Source organism: Choloepus didactylus, chromosome 19 (assembly GCF_015220235.1).
Source record: "Choloepus didactylus isolate mChoDid1 chromosome 19, mChoDid1.pri, whole genome shotgun sequence".
Lineage (NCBI taxonomy): Eukaryota > Metazoa > Chordata > Mammalia > Pilosa > Megalonychidae > Choloepus > Choloepus didactylus.
The window spans coordinates 34,582,810-34,590,286 of NC_051325.1; the positions used below are offsets into that span (position 1 = coordinate 34,582,810).

The 7,477-nt window shown below is 40.0% G+C and overlaps 1 pseudogene; it reads right to left on the minus strand.

Moving 5' to 3' along the window:
- Nucleotides 1-812: 812 nt before the first annotated feature.
- On the minus strand, nucleotides 813-1,551 carry LOC119515811 (annotated as a pseudogene).
- Between the last annotated feature and the right edge of the window lie 5,926 nt (nucleotides 1,552-7,477).

Below are 7,477 nucleotides of genomic sequence, written 5' to 3' on the forward strand. Positions count from 1 at the left end.
TAATCCCATACACACAACAGCTGCCTGTGTTGGGAACTTTTCAAATCAGCGATTGCGGAAACAAATAGTATTTGCAGCTTCTTATGGTGCCTGGGTAGGTTTCACCAAGAGTTTGGTTCAGTCCCAGTCACATTTGCCTCCTGTCTTCCACCGAGAAAAGGGTGAAGAGCTGGGGGGCAGGGGAGAAAGGTGCTCAGGTGCTGGGTGAAGCTTACTGATACAGCAGCCTAGACTCTTTCTCTTTTTCGGTCAAGAACAGTGACTATAAATTAGGAAAAACAAGATTATGCTGGCCTGTGGGAAATGGGGAAGGGAGGCAGGGAGCAACACAGCATTGGAAAGTCCTGTGTCAAGACAGAAGACAGACGGACAGACAGACAACCACCCAGACTGGGTAAGTGTCACAGACAGCTCCCACCCCAAGCTCCCTTCCAGTTATTCTCCAAAACCATTTCGGCACACTCCCTCTTAGAATTGCAATTTCTGTCTCCCACCCGTCCCTAAGGAGCTGGCTCTGTGGACAGGTGTGTTGGTTGTTTTGTTTGCCGGAGGTCCTTGTGCTAGGTGCTCCTGTACAGGTAACTTGTCCCTTGATATCAGATGAACATGGCCCCAGAGGCTCGAGAACCAAGGAGGTCAGATTGGGAATAGCGCCCACTCCCACACCCTGGGGTCCAAGCCTGCTGGTTCTTGCTATCTTGCGGGATGATGTCACGTTTGGAGGGAGATACACAGTGCCTCTCCATCCCTGGGGGTGATGGGGTGGCGGGGGGGAGGACTTTGCCGGGACTCTCGAGTTGGGGGGATCAGGTCTAAATGCTCAGTCTCCTGTGCAAATCTGTCTCTGTCCCCAGGAGCTGCTATCAAAGTCCATTTCGGGGTCCTCTTTATGGAGCTTCTCCAGCAGTCTTGGAAGAATCATTCCAGACACATCAAGAAGGGCTCATAGTCAAAGTGGCCCTGATTCTCTCCAAAAGGGTCATGCATTGTCTGGTCTTGAAGATGTAGGAGATCTTTGCAAGCCACCTTATAGAAGTCATAATACTCCGGGAAGGACTTCTCCGTCACCCACCATAGTGGTTCAGGGCAGGGAACTTTCCTTCCATCAGGTCACAGACTGCCCGCCACTCTGATGGTGTGTCAGATACATTCATTGTAGTTTTTGCATTCTCCTGGATCTCTCTCCTGTTTGGAGCCAGGCTCACTGTGATAGGGGTTCTCAGTCATGAGGGGCTGAATGGAGATGAGCACAGAAGGGATGCTGTGGGCTGGACTCCAGGCGGGGCCAGTCCACAAACCTAGAATACTTGAGCAGACTTTCCCACTGCGGCAGAAGTTGGGGTTAAACCTCACAGTGTTCTTGCCTGTTGTCATCAGTTTGACCTGAGGTGGGTGGATGGGATAGTCAGGCAGACAAAGAAACACGAACAGGAAGAAGCCCCCTTCACAAAGAGTGTCAGATGGGCCTGTGAGCAATGCATGAATCTTAGTCATGTCAACAGTATCAGGGTCAACAAACATTCCTGGAGGAGGCTCCTTATAAACGGACGTGATGTCCCTGGCATAGCTGATGATCAAGCTGCCAAACACTGTCCCAATGCCAGCCTCTGAGGCAGTCACACCAACTGTGGTGGCCCCAGCACCAGTAAACGTGGATGCTGTGTCAGTATCCTGGGAGACAACACTGGTCTGGAATTCCCATCTGGACATGTGGAGCAGGGAGCTGCTGCAGAAAGGCTGTTCATATGGGATCTCTGGCTACTCAGGAACAAGGAAGACACAAGCCTGATTAGATCCCTGCTACAAGAGTGGATCAGAGCTGGAGGAATGAGTAGAACCCACTGATCTGCATTTATTCAGTCTGCTCTCCCACTGCCCTGGTCCACCTGTTCGGACCAAGGCACTTGCCCTGCTCAAGGTGACTGATGACCTACATTTATTTTAATGGAAATCTCTAGGGGATAAGGACTCTTTAAAAAACACACCTATAATACTGTTATCAAACTTAATAAATTAACAATATTTCCTTAATATTATCAGCTATACAGTAACTATTCAAATTTCTCCAAATCTCTTTCCCTCTCTTATACAAAATCATGGAATCAGAATCCACATAAATTTCACATGTTGTAATTGGTAGATATATCTCTTAAGTCTCTTAAGCTACATTACCCTACCATCCCTCTGTTTTTATTTTCCTTGCATTGTATTGGTTGAAGATTCACATTAATTTTTCCTGTAGAATTTCCCACATTTCAGAATTTGCTCACTGAATCTGCATGGTGGTATCTAACAGTCTTCCTCTGTCCTAGTATAGCCTAGAGATTGACAGAGTGTGAGCTTGATCAGATGCAGCTTTGATTTTTTTTTTTTGGTCAAAACTACTTTGAAGGTGGTGGTGTGTACTTCCGTCAAAATGTCTTATTGTCCTTTTATTGTGATTTTGGCAGACATGACACTGCCTAGATCTATTGATGCATTGCAGGTTACAAAATGGTGATATTTAAGTTCTATTATTCTCTCTTCATTATTAGCTGGAAATAGTTCTAAAAAGAGAAACTCCCTCTCATCAACAGTATCTTATCTGAGGTACAGTTTTTATGCAGGAAAGTGAGGATAAATTCTTTACCTGCATTTACCAGTTTTAAATGTGTTTTCAGGCTCAGTTATTTGCAGTTATTTTTTGTTGAGGCTCACATTTCCCCATTTTTGTCAAGAAATAGCCTCTTCAGGTTGATTCTCAATTAACATGACCCCAGTAGTCTTTGATAGGTTACCTTTTTTCAGTGCGATGAAATATTCCGGGTATGACATTTTTCCTTCAGACCCCAAAACAGCAATTTCTTCAAGGAAACTTTGGAAAATGGTATCTAGAGACCACAATAAGGGCGCTAGGAGCAATCATTGCTACTAGGTTGGTGATCAGCATTTCTAGGTCTTTTCAGTGGACAGAGGCAGAAAACATTTTAAAAATAAAATATACATCGTGAGTTTATACTAAAACTTCCAATTCAAATTTAGGACCACAGGACTTTAACCAAACCTTATCTTTTTTATACCCATCAATGACACTAACATTCATTTGCTTTATCCCACAACACATGCATAAAAAAATCAATATGATTATTGAAAACAGTTAAACATTTTTGCAGTTATTTTTGTCCTTAGGCTATATTCACTCAAATTACTCTTTTTAAGGCCCATTCAGATAGCTCCTCTTTGAGTGATTATACCACCAATCCAAGATACAGGTTTATTTGATTCCTTTGCTTTTAATTTTTAGGGATTATGTTTTAAATTGTGATACTTTTATATTAGATAAAAATCTAAATGATACCAAAATTTAATCTACAAAACAGGATATGTTCAGAGAAGCCTAGTGTCTATACATGTCCCCTCCGCTCTCTTTCCTCCCCCCTTTTATAGAAATCCATTAAAAAATTTTCCTTCCTTTAAAAAATAGATGTACCTAATGCTTCTGGTTTTGCCTCCCCTCTCCACATTACCCTCTTCTTAGTGTGGAGGAGTCCAGGTTACTCAAGGTCATCAAAGCCAGGAACCAGGTACAACAAAAGCCATAGGTAGAAATGTCATGCCTGAGGACATGGCCTGGGGCGGTGCAGTGGGCTGGGCAGGGACAGAGCTACCTGTGCCACTTGCCTGGAGCTCTAACCTATATTAGACTTCAAATGAGGTCAGAACTTGGGCAGTGAGCTAGAGAAAACCCAGGAATCTCTGTCATCAGGTGAACAGATTTGGTCAGACCATCTAATTGGCTGCTGCATAAATTGGCTGAGTACATGGAAAATGACACCCGATCTGGAAATATGCTTCCTGGGTACTGTTGGCAAAGCAGAGACAAAACAGGGATAAAAGGGTACTGTTCCTGTGTGCTTAAATTGATACAACATATTTTGAAGAGCAATTTGTTAATGTATGTTCGACACCTAAAACAAAATCAAACAACACAAAACTGTGCTTGCCTGTATTTAAAGAAATATGTTTATTGTGTTTACATATACAGCACAATTTCCTGTCACAACCTCTTTCATGCATACAATTAATGATGTTAATCACATATACAATATTGTGCCACTATCAGTGACACCATCTGTTCTGGTTTGCTAATGCTGCCCTTATGCAAAATACCAGAAATGGACTGGCTTTTATAAAGGGGGTTTATTTGGTTACAAAGTTACAGTCTTAAGGCCATGAAAGTTTCCAAGCTAAGGCATCAAGAATAGGGTATCTTCACGGAAGAATGGCCAGTGGTGTCTGGGACACCTTAGTTGTCTGGGAAGGCACGTGGCTGGTGTCTTCTTCCTTTACTTCCAGATTGTGTTTCAAAATGGCTTTCTCACAGGGACATTTCTTTCCAGGCATCTGGAGGTATTTTCTTAGTTTCTCCAAGGCAACCTCTGGAGTAGCAAAGTCTACTCTCATTGGCCATCTTCAAAATGTCTCTCTTGGCCGCAGCACCGAGCTCCTTCTGTCTGAGCTCTTATAGGGCTCTAGTAAACTAATCAAGGCCCATGCTGAATGGGCAGGGCCACTCCTCAATGGAAATAATCTAATCAAAAGGTATTACCCACAGTTGGTGGTTCACATCTCCATGGAAACAACATAATCCAAAAATTCCAACCTAATCAATGCTAATACGTCTGCCCCCACAAGATTGCATTAAAGGACATGGCGTTTTGGGGGGCATAATACATCCAAACCAGCACAGCATCCATTACCAAAACCTTTTCATCACCCCAAAAAGAAACTCTGTACCCATTAAATGCCACCACAATCAGGATACAGGTCAACTCCATCACTTCTTAAAATTCTCTTGGTCTCCTGCACCACATCAGAAATGAATTTTCCCACCTCCTGCCCTGGAAGTCTTGGCCTAGCTGACAGATCAGCGGAAGCTGAGAGGGGAGGGGTAAGTCAGTATCTTATAGCTCAGCAGGTATTTTTTGTGTTTTGTTTTATCCCACTATTTTAATATGGTGTTCAGTATGAATTCTCTAGAGAGTAAATACTTGTTTTTTTCTTTATATTACTTTCTCATATTTTGTTTTGGGCTAAGAGTATGGAGTGTATAATTTCTGGCTTTAATTTTATTTTTAAAATTTTGATTGTGAACTCAATCTTTGTTAGTTTCTGTGACTCTTCCATAGATTCTGGAGAGAATTTTTTTTCTAGAATGTTCTCTGTATTAATTACTTCAGGTTTGTTAACTGTTTAGTAAATTTCCCTATGTCCTTATTTTTTCTTGTTTGTACTTGATTTATTGCTTTCTGACAGAGGTGGAGGTCATTTATCTGGAAGAAATTTTAAGAGAGATTTTGACTGGGAAAAATCTTTCAAAAAGACTTTATAAACAGAAATGTTACAATACCTTCTTTAGTATCCTCCCACTTCTGTCCCGCTCCCTTCACTGTGGGTGGAGGGGTTGGGCATGGGAGGTGGTATTTTGTATTTTCCAGGGCTCATTTCTCATCTCTTGATGGTTCATGATTGACAAAATTTTGGTATTGTTTCTTCAAGAAGCAACTTTTCTAAATTTGTGTATTAACAGAACTGTTTCTTTTTATAGTTATATTCTTAATCAATTATTTGGAATAGCAGAAGGATAATTAATAAACTATTAATCATTTTTGGGCCATTTATAGCCATTCTGCTCCATGGATCCTTGTGAATCCTCGACAGAGAGTGGGGAAATGAGTAGAAAATTGGAAAATGTTTTTCCAGTGTGAGTCTGCATGCTTTATAATTATCATGCCTCTGTTAGAATATTAATATTTCTCAATAATGTGTTTATTGTAGAAAAAATTAGGAAGTAGAAAAAATAGGTATTAAAAAATCATCCATAATCACATATCTTTGTATAACCTTTTAGGGTATCTCATTATCAAAAAAGCATTTATGACAATAAATCAATAATTGCTATTTTCCCATGCTGCTGTCTGAGGACAATAAATCCTAAGAAACTTTATTACCCGCTGACCTGGTTATGAGTGTAAGAATGTGAATACGAGAGGAGAGAGCAAATTGTCTTCATGTAGGAAGGGTGGGAATTGGAGGAGGTGGGAGTTGGTGGAAGACTAGAATGACTGGAGGCCCGGGGCCTGGGAGCTGGGCAGGGGTGGGGTGGCAGGTGGCTGAAAAGGAACCTGAGAGAAAATCAGAAATGTTTAAAGGGAACTGTTATGAAGATTTGCTGCATAGCAGTGATGCAGACTTCTACATCTTCCCATGTAGTCTTCAGTAAAATATTTATGCCTCATGACTGCATTGTATTTTGGGAAGCACTGAATTTACGCTTTCAGCAGATGGAGCAAATATAGCAGCTGTTGATAGGACCGCAATATTTTGGGATTACCTATTTGTGTGTGTATTTGTTACAAAATGGGTTCAATCATATATACAAGATTCTTAAATTGCTCTTTGAGTGAATAATACACTATTAGACTCATGTTTTATTATTGAAAAATAATACACTTATCATTTTTAAGGGTGACATAGCATTACACTTTATGAAAATATCCACTTTATTTAACCATTCCCTCATTTCTGACATTTACGTAGTTTCCAGGATTTCATTATTTTAAACTATGCTGCTATGATTATGTTTGTGCATACATTAATCTTTTTGCTATGGATTTTGGTTATCTCCTCAGCATACATTCCTAAAAGTGGAATTTCTGAGTCAAAGAACATGAACATTTCTAAGGCTTCTGAAAGGTATAGCTTAGTGTCTTCAAAATTTACCCATTTAGTCCTAACAGGAGAGTCTGATGACAAGACTTGTTTCTATTTATACATTGTCAAACTTGGATTTGGTAATCTTTTCATCTGCGAAAATCTGATAGTTAAGAACCATACTTCATTGTAGTTTTAATCTTCATTTATGTTTTTGGCCATTTTAGGGGTTATACTGATAGTTCATGTCATTTGTCCATTTGTTACTAAAGGTTTCATATTTTCCTTAATGAATTTAACTTGTTATATTTTAAAAGTATCAGTACTTTCTCATACATGTCTTGGTTTGTCACTTGTCTTTTAACTATTTATAATACCTTTATTTTTCTATTTCACTTTGGGATTTATTTTATTTTTAAGCTTTTAATGAGGTATAATCACATAATAAACTGAACATATTTAAAGTATACAATCTGGTAAGTTTTTACTTACGCGTTTACCCATTAAACCGTCATCACCATAAACATAATGAACATATCAATCAGCTCACAAAGTGTCCTCAAGCTCCCTTGAAATTCCTCTCTTCTGGCCTCTCCATCCACCCCTTACATCCCCAGGCAACCACTGATCTGCTTTGTGTAATTAGAGCTTACTCTGAATTTTCCAAAATTTCATGTAAGTGGAATTATACAGCATTTATTTTTTGGAAAATAGTTCTAAAGAAATGCAGGTTTAAACCACAGTGAGATACCACTACACTGATTGGAATGGCTAAAATTAAAGA